The sequence below is a fragment of the Pyxicephalus adspersus genome, chromosome 10 (assembly GCF_032062135.1).
Source record: "Pyxicephalus adspersus chromosome 10, UCB_Pads_2.0, whole genome shotgun sequence".
NCBI lineage: Eukaryota > Metazoa > Chordata > Amphibia > Anura > Pyxicephalidae > Pyxicephalus > Pyxicephalus adspersus.
The window spans coordinates 27,141,104-27,157,912 of NC_092867.1; the positions used below are offsets into that span (position 1 = coordinate 27,141,104).

A 16,809-nucleotide genomic window follows, 5' to 3' on the forward strand; every position below is an offset into this window, starting at 1 on the left:
CAATCCTTCTGTACATATGTAGGAAAATGCCTATTACATTGGGCATGCGCAGAAGGAGCACCCAGGAGCCTCCTGGAATGCTTGACTTGGGTATCACAGGAGGCTCTGTGCTCCCATTTAGTCTTGAAGACAGAAGCGGAGGGGCTTCACCCTTGCAGAAAAATCTTTTTTTTTTAACTTTATATAAAAGGGTTGTCTACAACAATTATTTAAGATTTAAGTAACTGTAACATTGTGTTTTTTGCCTTGGATACCCCAAGGCAAAATCTGACTTAGGACAGATACCACCACAAATGCTGGTAAGTAAGGAATCTCTATCTCTAAAATACAAAAAAACTCCATATATGATTGGTGGCTGTTTAAACAGGAGGTGTATGTGAAATCTATTTTGGCATTAGGTCATGCTTGTGGATTTTAATTTTCTTTTTAGGTGAACCAACATCATCATGGCAGAATGTGTTCCTATAAACACACACATACACAGGAGTGAACTATCCCATAAGTTTGTCTTTGTTAACCTCTTTCATATGGCACTTGCCAGGACAAAGTTCAGACTTTCCAAGATCTATAACCTATCACCATCTCTCACTAGCTCTGAATCCCAGTCAACCTCTTATATTGGGCTGCGGCAAATAAATTAGCCAACTGTTTTTAACTTTAAATAGTATTGTGCTCCCAGTCCATATTTAGGAAACAAAAACTGTAGAGGAAGGTAATATATATGATTATATACCCCCTAGCCTTACCCCTGGTGTCTGTACTGCAGGAGATGTCACCATGCACAAATATCTTCTTAGATCTGAAATACTCAGCCTTCCCCGGAATTTAATGGAGAGCATGCTATCACCCTCACTTGTGTGATGATGGTAAGGTAAGTATTATTTGTCTTTATATGTCTTTTTGCATGAGGATAGGGCAAAGTAAATAAGCATGAATTTTAGGGTGTTGTAGTGCAGAGTTTCAATTGAGGTGTTGTAGTGCAGAGTTTCAATTGATAAATAAAAAGTTTCACTGTTTTAGGATGATCTCAAGTGGGAGTACCTAACTATAACTACCTATTTGAAAGATCTGCATAGCATTGTCTTCTGTAATTTTTATCCATATATTTTTTATTGATCATTTATTGTGAAGATTCTTTTTAACTTAAGGCTGAATTCAGACAAGTGGTTAAAAACTGTGCCATTTACTAATCATTGGCACCTATTGGCAAACACTGCATGTCGGGTCTGAAAATCTGCACAGCAACACAACCACCACAACCAAGTAAGCATCTGAAAAAATTAGTAAATGAATGAACCCGCTGGTTCCAATTTTAACCTTTTTAGGGAGCAGCTTAAAGTGGTTATTCGCAGCAGTACCTCTAGTCTGCATTTAGTCAAAGTGTGGGGGGATTTTGTACGTGACTTTCGGGATAACTAATTGCTGTCTTCTGTGAGGTGTAAGAAGATAAAGTAATGTGCCTAAGGCTTTTGAAGAGGATGAAATTAACTAAGCAGTATCCTCATAACTAATTAGTTATTATCTATGGCCATGGCATCCTGAATCTATTTTTTCTTAACCCACTAAGCCATAGCTTCCTCATTTCTGGCTATAACTATAAACTAAACAGGTAGGAGTGACTCTCTGCCTGACAGCCAGCATAATTTAACTCACTTCCTCTGAGTGCACCATGTCATGGTCCCACTTCAGCACAGTGAAAGTTGAAGAAGAGATTAACTCAACATGTTGTCATTGTTGTACAATAACTGATTGGCCCCTTGTGCTGCTTCATCCTTTCACATTTAACCCATGCTGTACAGGGACTGGATTTTGCGTTGACCATTGAAATCTTCACAAAACATTTTTAAATAAAATTATCAAAACTGGCTGCTGTCATGTCTTCCATCACAGGTTTCCATTTTATAAAAGGTAATTGGCAATTGATAAAACTATATAAATATTACTAATATTATAAATATTTACTGTTATTAAAAATATTTTAAATCAAGATTATTTGGTATTAGAATATATGAGGTTTTATGGGATTTTATGCCTATGTAGGGCTGTCGCATCAAAAGCTATCATTGTACGGCCTGGAGACAGTGTTGGCAAAAAGTCTGCACTTCATAGCCCTGCTTTTGGACCAGTGCAAAAATTAAAGACCAAAGCACACCACACCTTTTAGCAGGTTTTTTTTTTCTTTTCATGGTCCAGTGTTTGTGCAGTGTTCTCCCCAGCCCCTTTTAGCTGGGCGCACCACCCGGCACTTTTCAGTAACCACCCGGCTGTTTTTATGTGGCTACTAAGAGTTGGGTCACAATATAGGGGCTGCCACCCGCCTAAAATTTCTTCCCACCCAGCTCCAAAAAATTCCTGGGTTGAGCACTGTTGTGTGTATGTATTTGCAATGGAAATAGTTTTTTTCTTTTAGTATAAGGCTGTCGCCTATCCAAAGCCAGTCCTCTATCCAAAGCCAGTCCTTGAATTTTCCATGTATGTGATCATAACAGTAGCACATTATTGCTTTCTTTTGGTGTTCTTTCTTGCTGGTGTTCTTGCTTTTTTCTTTTTTACAAGTTCTTAGTGACTCCACTAATGTCCAGAGATACTCCTCAACCCTGCACGGATACACATGTAAAATATTCAGCAATAGGTATCTCTTCCCTTGAATTATTTCGTCCTATAGTTGATCTACTTTAACAATGTTGGGAATCATGCAGTTAGTGGTTTGATCTTTCTGAAGTGTGTAAATTCCAATTTGAATCAACTTGGACAAAATTATATTTCATAAATGTTTTTTAGAAGCATTCAGCCTGCCTAAATGCTGCATATTTTTACTTTTTCATTTTTCACTTTTACACCTGAAAATAATCTTTACATTTAACTGTAAGTTTTACAACACCAAGTTTTCTAACTTGTGTGACCCAATTTACAGGTTATTATGTTAGGTTATTACTGTTTTAAGGTTTTAGAACCTGCGTTTCCAGAAACATCTCATAGTAATGGGATTGTTAGTAAGCTGTTAAATGCTCATCATTTTCTTTTACTGGAATGTTAGGTTGCTGGAATTAAAGACAACACTTCTCTTTCTTGAAATTAGCATTCCATTACATTAAGGAGTGACAGTGTCTCTAGGCCTTGTTTCGAGTACTGCACATCAGTATAAAGTGCCTTCATCTTCTGATATCAACCAGTTAAGATGTAATAGTTGCTCCATTTTTTTAGGAATCAATTCCCAGTGCAGTTACTTAACTCAAATCCAAGTGTGGCTGAAAAGTTACATTCTTATGTGCTGAGCGTAATATAATTGCTACTGAAGCTTCATATTCAGGTTGTATATTGTACATATTACAATTGCCACTAGAGCTTCATATTTCTGTTATGTAATTCAGCACTTTCCTATAAACTAGTGTTAATAATGCACTTCGATACATAGAAAACCTCATAGAATAGAGTGTTTCTTACATAATAGAACAGCTGTGATTGATAGGTAACTGGTATCCATGAGAACTGATTAAGAATAAGAGACGTACTGATTAGCATATGGGCTGGTTAGTGCTTAAATTCTTTTAAATAAAAATCAATTTTCATGTTGCAGTGCACATCACAAGAAGCTGCCAGTTGCTTTGAGTTTCAACATATACAGAAACACATTTTTTAACTCAAAATGTATACTTTTTGCAAGCAGAGGGCCTATTAAATATAAAATGATGATGACAAGGTTGTTTTATGTTTAACAATATTTGTGCAAATGTTTTAGTAAAAACATATTTTTACTGCATAGAACACAATATAATCTCTAAATTTTCCATGAAAAAAACTAAGCATTTAAAGTTAACAAATGCCATATATTTGTAGACAATAGCCATGAATTGGGGTTAAAGCTTCAAGCTTGAATGTGGTATTGCTGCTGTGAGCTTGTTTTCAGACTTCGGCTGCCTTGTCGTAATTGTAAAACACTTGTGACACTAAATCAGTAAAGTGCAGCAGGAACATAAATGGTTTTACGAGTAAAACTCATGCTATTTGATTTTAGCTAAATTTAATTTTGTTAATAGGGAAGAAGTCAACCCTTTAGGCCAGATTCACACACGTTAATGTTTGGCTCACATAGATGTGTGTTAAATGCATTTAAGTTGATGTGCATTGACATTTGTTATTTGAATGCCTTGCGTTATTATTTATTTGTTAAATCAGATCTTTGGGCCTGCATGCAAATTTTGCATGCAGATCTTTATTGCAGAATGTAACAGATAATGTCCCTTATGCAATAAAACTTACTTTCCTGTTTACCTTATCTTGCTAAAAACACGCTGAATGGTGCATGCACCGCTCAGGGACTTCTGGGACTGAATTTTTATATTTCGTTCCTCTTTAAAGCATTGAGCTGTTGTGCAGTTTTTTTGTGTTCATACAATGAGCCAAAATGTGATGTGTTTTATCTAATTGCAGTATATTTACCTGATTTAAATGGAGCGTTTTACATTCTCAAAAATGACAAAAAAATGACATTTCAAATGCCTAATTAAAAGATTAAACAATTTCCCTGGCATTGAGCAGACTGTAAAAAAATCTGACCATGCATTTTTCCAGGGATTTCCTTGCTTTGGGGAGGTGTTATGTGCATGTGTATATCCCCTTACAGTTGCAGGATACGTTAACACTTTAACCACTAGAAAGTAGACATAACTGCCTTATAAATGTCAGTAAGCACTACTCACATTTAGCAGGCACTACATTTAATAGACAACCAATGTGGTGGTCCTCTGACTGTGAACAGAAAAATTGATTAGTGTAGGGACTGCGTGCACTGTTTCAGCATAATTGATCAGGAAATTATTGGATCTACTTATAAACAATACCTTTAAAATGCCTTCTTCATAATTAATTCACAAAATCAATAATTGTAATGGTGTACTTGTAAAAGAAAGTATACATTTGGCATTAGAAGATGGTATTGCCCCCTTTAGCAGAAATACTTTCTTTTGCCATTCCGCATAAGTGCCCACCAGTCTTGACTTGATAACATTTTTGACCACTCCTACATGCAAAATTCCTTTAGTTGCAAGATATCTGTGGGTTTCTTTGCATGAACTACTCCATTCAAAACCGCCTCAACATTTTAATTGTATTCAAATTGGAGCTTTGTTCAGGTCCGTCTTTAACCCTTGTGTATTTTATTTTCAGCCTTTGCTTGGTGGACTTGCTTAATATCATTATATTGTTGAAATATCTGTTTCAACTTCAATTTGGACAAATGGCCTCACATTCTTATCAAGCCTTGTGAAATAATGCTCATAGCTGATTTAATGACTGCTAGCTGCCTAGGCCCTAAAATACAAAGCAGCCTTAGCTTCTAAGTAGCTTGTCCTTTAGTTCTTTGACTATACGGAGGCTGAAGCAGATACAGTCTTACCTCTGAGCATTATTCTAACATTTTTTGCTTGAAAGTAAAAACCTCCCAAATACATTGAATAAAGAAATTATGAACAAATCTGGGTACACCTTTATTAAAGTGACTACAAAGATATTGGCCCCACACAAAAACATACTTTTTTACAAATGTCTGGTCAATGGTCAATCTTGGCAGTACATTGTAAATGTTTCTTTAGGTTGAACCTTTGCTTCTTCTACAACTTTAGTTGCAGGAACGTAAGCACAGGAAGCAAGGAACCCGGTTGTATAGTTCTGATGAATTTTCACACCTTGTGTATCATTTAAATGCCTCAATTATACGCAGATATAAAAGTATCCAATGATCTTTAAATGCCAGCAGTGTAAGTATCTACATTTGACATCATATTGTCCTGTTGTAGTCCTGATACAGCAGAACTCAAATGGGGGAGAGAGCGAAGCCTCACAATGAGCCATTCAGTTGCAATTTCCTTTGAGTCACAAAACAGCCGCTTGAGCTTTTCTTAGATAATTGTCGTAGATAATTATCTTTGTAGATGTAGATAATTATCTTTGTAGGGCATATAAGATGTTAATGTAGGCAACACACTGTAGGTTTCTTATATGAATTTTTGCAGGCTTTATCTGAAATTCTCGGGAGATAAACAAGGCAATCAACTGAGAATTTTAGCTGTTTAAGGGGTTCCTCGGCAAGTAGAATTTACTGCACCAGACTTCCATTTACCACCTTCCCTTACTGACTTCCCTGGCTTGTCCCCCATATCAGTAAGGCACAAGTATGCAGTCTCAGTAGTGATTCTGAAAATGTCATACTGAGCATATTGTTCCATGTGTTTAATGAATGACTGCACAGCGGTACTTGAAATATCTTTGAATCCTTGAAAATTGTCACATAAAAGTCTGATCCATTTTCCAATTCAGCAGTAAATAGCTTTATTCATATCCATATATCAAATACATCTTTTTCACCAGGTGCCAACGCTTATTGGTCAAAATGAGATTTTCACTGGTGTATTCCTCTTCAGATCCAGATAAATGAGAAACAATATGCATATAAATATGAGAAAAAGATTCTTATCAATCTGGTCTTACAGGTGTACCTTTTTGTAATAAAATGTTAGGTATTCTATGGGTTTTTGCATCTTTGAATTGAAAGATTAGCATTGCAGATATTTATATAGTTGTTTTCACAAACACAGCTTTCAACCAGTCCCTACACAGAGTCAATCCATCTTTTTTTTAAAACTGTTTGGGCCATTTGAAATGTTCACTTTCTCATTATCAGGCGGCTAATTACCCACTGAGTGTTAAACTATGTACACACTTCCAATGGTTCTCGTCCGATAATCTGTATGTACAGCACACGTTCATGTATCATACAATAATAGTCGTTGGAAAGGATCGTGAAAGATCCTTTCCAACGACTATATTTACAAGTGTGTATGCAGCTTTACTGGCTGCTGATGCACAGTATGTAGCTTCTGGGACTAAACAAAGAAATATGTTGTGTTTCACTTGAAGTTTTCCCAGAAATTAGACAATTTCTCTGCTTTTTGTTCTGACAACGTGCGTACGGGTGGAAGATACAGTTGTGTATGAAATCTGGGTGAAAAGAGCTAGTTCTGTCAAAATTCTAGTTTTTGCTATAATATTTAACTTCAAATTTGAGATTTTCAGATGTGGTTGAACTGATGGTCTTGTTTCAACCTGACTTACTATGTAACATGCTATCTCTGCTATTTGGAGACTGCAATTGGCTAATAGCAGGTCATACATATTTTTTATACTTTAACAATTGCAAATCCATGGGGAACAATTACTGCATTATTGTGTGTCTTTTACATTTGCCTGAATTTAGCTTTAACCATTTCTACATTCCATAACTGGCCTATTATATAAACACACCCTTTCTTTTTCATGTTTTATGGCATTTGCAGTTGTGTGAATGTCAGTTTATTGTTTTATTAGGCAGCACCTGCAATCATAAAAGTGTTAAATAGCAAGAAGATGAAAAAAATGAGAAATCTCTCCATAAAAGGAATGAATATCCTGAGAGTTAACAAACATATGTCACAGTTTTTGTGTAGTACTGTGTAGCTATTTGCAAATGACCTAATATTACCTTTTTATATTTAAAGTATATTTATATATAGATCTATGCCATTTATAGATTAAGCATATGAAATGTTTGTTATTTGCTAGCTTTTTACTTACTGATAAATGAAACAAAGTGTTTTTGTCTTCAGACTTGAAGATTATTTTGGTATTCATAGTTCAACAAACAACAAGATGATTTTTGTATTATAACATTTTTTTTTACTTTTGCAATCTACAACATAGCCATGTCACCTTGCACTGCTATTTGCCAGGCTCCTTTATCACAGGCTGGGCTGACTGCCAAGCACATTATGTGGCCATACTTCGCACTAGACAGACACTAATGCTGCTTGTGTGTTATCAGCCACTGGCAGCAATCCTGGGATATTGAAGCTTGGGTTACATATATAAAAACAGGTTTGAACTAAAAATATTATACAAGGATGTGTGCACTATACTGAATTAGTTTCCTAGCAGCATCATGTTTATTAAGTTGCTTACTGGCCTTTGGTTAAAGTTCATTACTATAGATTTGTTTCAGGTCTGAAAACACAAAACTAACTGAGCATTTCTTGGAATATAAAGACTTAAAGAAACACTATTACTTGACTCTTTCAGGACAGTGCTACAATGTTTTATAACCGAGACAATGCTGTCAATCCAGAAAGTAAGTGGGCCAGACTATGTGTGAACAAGTGATAAATGGCAAGCTACAGGCTTGGAAATCAGCAGTTAACCTCCTGGGCGGTAACCCCGAGGGTAGGTAAACCTATGGGAAAGATAGTGAATACAGCGCTTACGTCATCTGCTGGTGTCCCGTGTCATCCTTCATGTCTTCTTTCTTCCTCCGGTGGCTTCTTCTGCACTGGATTCAATGGAGAGTTCCCGGTGGTCTCGCTATGTACGTGCGGGCATTCCGTTCGGGGCGGGGCAGGGAAATTCAAAATCCATTTGTGTTGCATTCAATACCGGTATTTTGTTTTGAATGCAACACAAATAAATTTTGAATTTCCAGTGGATTTTCATGTGTAAAAGCAGTACATTGTCTTTCATGGAAATTTATTTTACATTATAATATATTAGTATGAGTATAATATATTTTTTTTAAATTAAAAATAAAATATTTATTTCATTTATTATCATTTATTATTTCATCACATTATTTTGACATAATTTTGTGTTTCACACTTTATTATACTCCTACTATTACTGTAAAATACATTTTAGTGAAAAACAACATATATAGACATATAAAATCGGACAGAAATGAACCACCCATGAGGTTAAAATGTTGATAGCAACACGTTTTCCCCACTGCAGTGCATGCAGGCACAGCCTACATATCAGTAGCAACCCTGCTCGGAATTCAGGCGCTACACCATCAGAGAGGAAGCCTCGTTATGTAAAATTTACCCAAAAACTCTCAGGGTATTTCAAGTATGTTATGGAAGACTAAGATAAAGAGAAAACTGTGATTGAAGAAGCAGTTATAAGTAAGTATAATATCAATCTTTAATTGTTTATTAAATAAATCAAGCTTTTCTAAAGAGAAGACAGCTACAATGTTTACATTTTCTTTGGCCAAAAAACTTTCCTCTGTTTGCTTCTTTGACACTCGGTAGTAAACTAGCTTTACTAGACTTCCAAGTCCTGCCAAATGTCTTGTCTTTATATATATATATATATATATATATATATATATATATATATATATATATATATAATGTTACTATAAATTTTTAATGAACTCAACTGAAACAAGTCAATACATATACATATAGAAACAATGAACTATACAATAAGCAAATATCCACTGAGTTTTGCACATGGATACACCCATCACTTACCATTAGTGGTCAATAAGGAAAGCAAATTTGGAATTCTACATTACAACATTACAGGTAAGTGCAGTGTGGAATTTTTCTTGAAATCTGAACTTTACTATAAAATGCATCTTACCAATAAATAGTGAAGGTACAAATAGTACTTATGTGTTTAACTTTTTTTTATGGCTGCATGTACTGCAGTTTCCTAATTTTCCAAATGAGTTCATGAAACTTGTATGGGATGAGAATCCAATCCACTGGCATCAGAGGAGGTTCCCAGGACTCAGTAGATCACAGATTCACTACTCCATTACTGATCTTCTACACATAGGCAGGATTTCACGGGCATGTGAATGGTTGCCAGGCTCTGATCTACAAGGAAAACATTGCAATGCCAAAAAGCATGGCAACATAATCTAAAAAGGGATTGCTAGGATATCCAGGATATGTTGGGCAACAAGTGAATAACTGGGCAGAATAAAAAGATTGATAAGGCTGGGTGTAATAGTTTGCACATTTTCAAAATATAATTGATTGGATGAATTGAATTGGTTTCTAACACAGCATACAGTCTTGTTCATACAGATAACCTATTTAAAATGGCTGTTGCAAGATACATATTGATAACATTATAATCCTAAACAGTGGTTTGCTGGATCTTGTATCAGAAGTCTTCAAGCCAAATGCACCTGGATTGTGCAAAATCTATGGGCTCTTTTCAGTGAAGAAAATACAATGCACTTCTCTTTTCTGTGTCAGTGATCTTTTTAGAAGACAAAGCCTTTGTATGAGTGCCACTGTAAAGTATAATAGCCTTGCAATGGGCTTTCATTGAAGTGTTTTTGAAAAGACTGTCCAGTGATACGTTAATATCGTTCATTTAGCAATGATTCAGACAGGTTGTGATTACAAAAGGAGCATGAGAAATTTGAGCTTAAAAATTGTGGAGGTTAGTAATAAAAAGAACATGAATGAAAGGGTTCCATTTAAATTAGTTCCTTAACTAATGTATCTTCAAGAGCTTAGTGATTTCTACAAGATTTGGTTCTACTTTAATACATTTTTCTGCAAATGAATAATTTAGATCTTTTTTAGCTCCATTTTACCTGAATGTAAAACACAAAATTAAATGAAATCTACTGAAAAATAATGTTGACTATACAAACAGAAAGAATATACTACTGTAATTGAATGACTTTCCCCCATCTCTTAGTTTGTAACCTTTTCAGACTGGGTCCTCTCCTTCTGTGTCATTGTTCGTATCTACGTAATATGTTGGTGCTTTATAAATACAGCTTAATAATAATAATAACTTGAAGTAAGGAGTTTATTATTGCTCGGTTTTAATGGAGAACTCTGTTTAAATGATGATTGGTGAAAACAAATGAAATTATTGCCTGAATCATCTTACATAGTATTATGGTTTTATCACTATACAGCTCAGTTTGCTTCAATGATGTCAAATGTATTCTGAGTTTTATAGGTGTGGCATTTAGAATGCACATATGAATTGCATACTAACTGAACTTTAAAATGTCCAACCGACCTAGACCGCAAACCGGAAATGGATTTTTTAAAAATCATTTGTTATTATTTGGCAAATGTTTTCAATCCTGGACAAGATCCATTTCAGGTTTACTGAATCACCCAGATTCACCTATGATAGTCTACCTTCCCCATTCAAGCCCATAAAATCAAATCAAGCCCAATGTCTTTCATTTATATTTTGGTCATATAATACAGAATTAACAGTAATATTAATACAGGCTTAAATGCTATTAAGGGCATATTTTGTTATTGATATATAACCCAATTGTCACATGTTGGGGAGCTAAAGTTTTGCTAATTTGGTACTTTGAAAACATTTGAACCGTGTTTGTATTACAAAATTTGAATTTTGTCTGCGACTTAGTCTGTCTCCCGCCTCCCTCTAACTCATCCTGCATATCCTACAGTTTTCCTAACCTTGAAAAGCAATAAATACTTACTTACATAATGTACAGTGTTGCATAATAAGTTGGTGCTATATAAATCCTTTTTATTAACCATAATAATAATTGTCCTTGACAGTGCAATTTCCTTTTTGGGAGACTTCTAAACAAGCACCAGTCCCCTGGTGCCCCACTAACATCAATGCTGTTGTTCATTCACACAGGTATCTGTTGCTGAACAGCCAGTAGGAAGTTTCCTTGCCATGCAATTTCAAATGTATTCCCCTCATAACCCTTAGTTTACCCTAATTGGCAAGAATATTGCTGAAAAAACAGGTCTGTTGCTCTGCTTCATGGAGGATATACAGATGTGAGAGCTGAAATGGTTAATATTTCAGTTGTCTGTGAAGGTTTTTCACCTTATAAGTAGAAAGGCTGGGTATACTGTAGTAATATATATTCCTTTGAAGGAATGTGATATTTTGTTAGCAATAAATGTAGGTTCACAAAGGGTAACACAATGAACACAGTAATTACGGTTAACCTTTTAGACTCCATCATAAGCTTTATTGCACTAATATTTATGATAGACTGTGCAACTGAGAAATGAAAAATGATGGCAAGCAACAAATATTTACATCTTAATAATATGTTAAAAAATATCCATGTGTGTGTGTGTGTGTTCTTGTTAACCTTTTCACTGTCAAAAATGTGGTCCTATTGGCAGAAGCCTCATTGGAATATAAAACTCCCAAAATTTACACAAACTCCCAGTCACTATAGCAACTGAGATTTTTTTTTATCTTTTAAGCTTCATCAGGGCTATCAGATAATGGTGGGCCAATCAATCACTGATAGGACTAAGTAAGTGATGGATTCCCCATCCTCTCCTTGATATGCTGGTTTCACAAATTCTGTATGTGTTTTTTCTATTTTTTTTCTATTCACCACAAATGTAGCAAAATACATTAGGGTCATTTAAACAACTTCTTGAAAAACTCTGTAAATTCTGTAAAAAATAAAATGTATGAATAAAAAGATGGCAAATGAAAGTTTCATGAAAATAATGCTACATTTAATATATATAATACAAAACATCGGTGTAAATAAAGATTGAGATAAAATGCTGTGTTAACATTCGCTATTGGTAAAATTGTCTATTCAGATTCCTGTATCACAAGAACTAGAGCCACTTCAATGAAACTGATGTCATTTCTGGATTCAGCAGAGCTGAAATACACTAAATATATTGTAAAATCCTTGGCAAGTGAAAAAAATGTTTTTTTTGTTGATCTGTGTAATAGTATGCAAAAGAAATAGTTTTATTAAAGTTCTGCTTTAAACATTGACGTGTATAACAATGTGCATGGCACAAATGCAGACATGTGTTGCAGGTCTTATTTTGCACACACCCTTACATTTGTCCTTTATTCCCTCAGTTTGCAGTGATTTTTTTTTTACATTCTTCATAATTCCTCTAGCAAACCACCATTGTCAGGTTTTATGATTTAGGAAGCCTTGCTCCTTTGTTCACTGTAAATGTGTGCATATTTCAGCTGCCAAAATTTCATCGGGCATGCTCGTTTGTAACAGGGGGAAGGTGTGTGTGCATTCTTTATCCCATGGAGAAATTCTCATGGATGGGGAAAAATACACCTTGGTGATTTTTTTACCCCCTAAAAATTTCTATTTTGGTCATCATGTTTTTCAATCAGCATTGTTATGAAAAGGATATTTGAAGCCTGCTCCTTTAATATTTGTTTTTGAGCTGATTGTTTTTTTTTTTAAATGGTATCCAAATGTATTGCTGCTCAACTACGATGTACATTCATTTTAGGATACAGTACACAGTTTGTATGGATCACATCTAGTACTTTTCCAAATTACAGTTTCGACATTTTGCAATCATCCATACTTACTACTTAGTCATTGTAGTTTTATTATTCAGTTTATTGAAAAAGCTGGTTAGAGCACAGGTCTGAGCAAAAATGTTTCTTATCTGCCAAAAAGCCATCTCATGGGTTTAGATGACATTTTTCCCTCTGGCTCTTCTTAATACAGTCCATGTAGTCTCTCAGCATGGCTGCATCACTACATAAGTGGGATGTGACACCATTAAGGAGCCTCCAGCTGTAGTCTGTGTAGGAAATGCTTGGAAGAAATAATACATTTATTACCTCTTTTTTTACTGTTTATTGCTCTGTGAAAAATTACTTATTGTGTTTTAAACCCTATGCAACTGGTATGATTTATTAAAGCCCTCTAAGACTGGAAAAGATAGACTATCATGGGTAAAGCTGGGTAATCCATCAAACCTGGAATGGATCGCCTAATTTAATTTTCTTTTATTTGACAAATGTTTTCAAGCATTGACTAGGCCTGTTGCAGGTTTGCTGGATCACCCAGGTCCACCTAATATAGTCTATCATCTCCAATCTTGGAGAGCTTTAATAAATCAGGTCCCATGATATTCCACTACAACTCACTGTTACATTTCTGCTTGGTTATATAAATGTCAACTTGGAGTCTACAATTATTTTTGCCTCATTTTGGCAAAAAGACTACCTGTCACATTAAAATGGTGGACATGGGCTAATTGAGGCACTCCAAGTAAATATGCACTTATTTTTTTGTTAGAGCTATTAAATTAGTGAGATATAATCACTAAATGTTGTTTTCTTGTAAATCAGAGTAGCAAAGCAACTTAATATCTGTTTCCCTAATTACCCATTCTGCCTAACACAAGCAAAAGAATGAGACATTTTTCAATGAGCCTCAAGGAAATTCTGCTAGAAAAATATTTCTGTATCATAATGATAATTTCTTTTTAATCTTCAAACTCACCTGGCAGAAACTTAGAATGTAAAGCAAAAAAGAGCTATATTTTAAAGACCTTTTTTCATTTTCGACAAGAGAATACAAAACCCCTGCTTATGCTTCTGTGCTTCATAGCCCACAGTGGTTTTCCGATTCATAGCTTAAAGTACATTAAAAACAAAATAAAGAAATGAGAACTGTCGGTGGTTTCTGTAGAAAAATAACTCTGTTCTATCCCTACATTGAAACACACTTCTGTGGCTTCTGTACTCATGAATTAGAAGTGATTGGGTTAATGGAGATGGCAATCTGTTGGCAATTATATTTGTAGTTTGTATTGTATTTGTAGGCATCAATCAACACAGTGTGACATTCAATATACATTAAATGAAATTAAAGATGTATACAAATTATCTTTAAAAAAGTGGTTTATTGGAAGCCTACAGCAGTTCTAGCTGTACATCTGTGAATGTGTAAAGAAATTTAAGAAAGGCATTTTCTTAGGAATGAATCCTGTTACATTATGATATTTCAACCAGTAGTTATATCCTTAGTATACATGATAAATTTGCAGATTTTTTTAAAGCATACTTGGTGATCGTACTGTACCACAAAGGTCAGTGTTCAGCCACTTTGACAATTGTTTCCCATTTGTGCTTATGCTTTGAAACTCTATACCATATTCCCTGGATGGAGGTCCCAAGTGTCCATGAGGAGGAGCAAAATGCTGTCCTGATCCATTATTGCCACTATCAGTAAACTGGTCCACAGCATGTAGACATAAAATGAAAGAAGGGGAAAGAGTTGATCACAAGTATAATGACATGAAAGAACCTGTTCATTGATTATGTTTTTCAGGCATAGCCATAGTATACAGTTTTTCAAGTTTTTACAACCACAAAAAAAATGTAAACCTAGCCACGAAAGTATGAATGTAATTGGTGTTACAAGAATTAGGAGGACAAGAGGTAGTTATACAATACATGGTTTAGCATACTACCAGTTGGCTGCATGAGAGCTAACTGCACAGCATTAGATAGCTCATCAATGTAAAATTAAAAAAAAAAAAAAAATCTTGCATTTAGCTTTGTTGCAAAACTAAAAACAATGGCTGGAAAAGAGTTTTACTAACAAATTATTGTAAAATAATCATGTAAATTGTATGTAAGGTTTTGAAGTCTAGTACAGAGTAAAAACACTTCTATATATTAACGAACTGCTCCTAAATCACAAAGGTTATATTTCTATGAAAAACATGTTTTATGATTTGTTTTCCTTGTGAGAAAACGCCTTAAGGTTTTCAATAAAGGAATGTTCTTGTAACAATATATTACCACAAGTGACAAATGTGGTTTTGAACAGTGGTTTTCTTACTTAGCGCTGTCTCCATTGGAAACTGTAAAAGTCTATGTAAGGTGGAAGAGTTATGAATGAAAACATCTTGTTGAAGATGTTCCATGAAGCTTTCCTATATCCTCTTCCCTACCCCTTTGGTGCAACATTGTTTAGGATGGTTGTAATCTGTTTTGCTTTTGCATTTGCCAAGAGTTTAAAGCATGTAAGAATGATTAAGGAGCATATTTATTAAAATAATTAATTGCCTGGTTATTTTATAACCACATTTTATCAATAATATCCAATACCGTTGCTACTTGTCACGCACAAATAAGTAAAATGGTATAAACAATTGTCAAGAACAAAGCTCCAAATTCTAGATACTTGCTGTGTTTTTTTTTTTTTTTTTTTTCATTTTCTGTAATTCACTCATGGATGCTCATTCAATGGATGTTGACCTTTGATGTTTTATGGCAATATGTTTAACTGATTGTTTTTTTTTTTAAATGGTATCCAAATGTATTGCTGCTCAACTACGATGTACATTCATTTTAGGATACAGTACACAGTTTGTATGGATCAATGTCCCATGTAGTATTTTTGTTGAAAATAAATTATTACTTTACCTTTTGGACAAGAATCAAACTAAGAAGACTTTTCTGCATGTTCTCTCAATGTCTGCTCCTGCTAATACATGCTATTACTTACATTTATCGCAGAGCTGAACATATACTTCGTGACAGTTGATTAAGGGTTGACAAATGGTTGGGAAAATGAAACACCAAGAGCTTCACTCCCTTATATATACACCCTAAATACCCAAATATTAACGAATTATGGAATTTTTTGTGCTGTTGTGGTTCAACTTTCTTCTGTCTAAATAGTAATGTTACCTATTCCTATAAGGAGCCCGTCAGCCAGAAAAGCCCACAGGAGTTTCATTAGTGCCACTTTATTTTCCTATCCGTACTAGGAAGTTCAGTTACTAGGGAAGGAAACGGACATGGTGCTTGGCTTGCTTCCCTCAGTCATTCTGACTAGTTCTGCACTAGTCAGAATGAAAAAATATTGCTAGAACAAACAGGTAGGAATCTCATAGAGCGTTTTATGAAACCCTTTAGTGTAGCAGACCTGGGACACCAATAAAGGTGAAGTTTGAGTTTTAGAGCTCTTTAATATCCAACTTTACTCAATCCCAGCTAGTTTATTTAGGGAAATTGAGTGTGATGCACAAATTATGCTCATCAATATGGTCAATTTTTGCTGTCTGGAAAGTTTTAGAAATATTTCCTTATGCACAAATTCCGATCGTTGGCTTGTTGATTCTATAAGTTAAATGCTTGAATAGAGTTTAAGTTAAATAGAATAGAGAAAGAAGATGAATAGAGAAATGAAGAGACATTCGATGA

General features: G+C 34.8%; 1 protein-coding gene across 4 annotated transcripts in view; it reads left to right on the top strand.

Annotated features, from left to right (window-relative positions):
* PRKG1 (protein kinase cGMP-dependent 1) overlaps positions 1 to 16,809 on the top strand; it is a 513,859-nt gene that overhangs the window by 123,442 nt on the left and 373,608 nt on the right. The window lies entirely within an intron of this gene.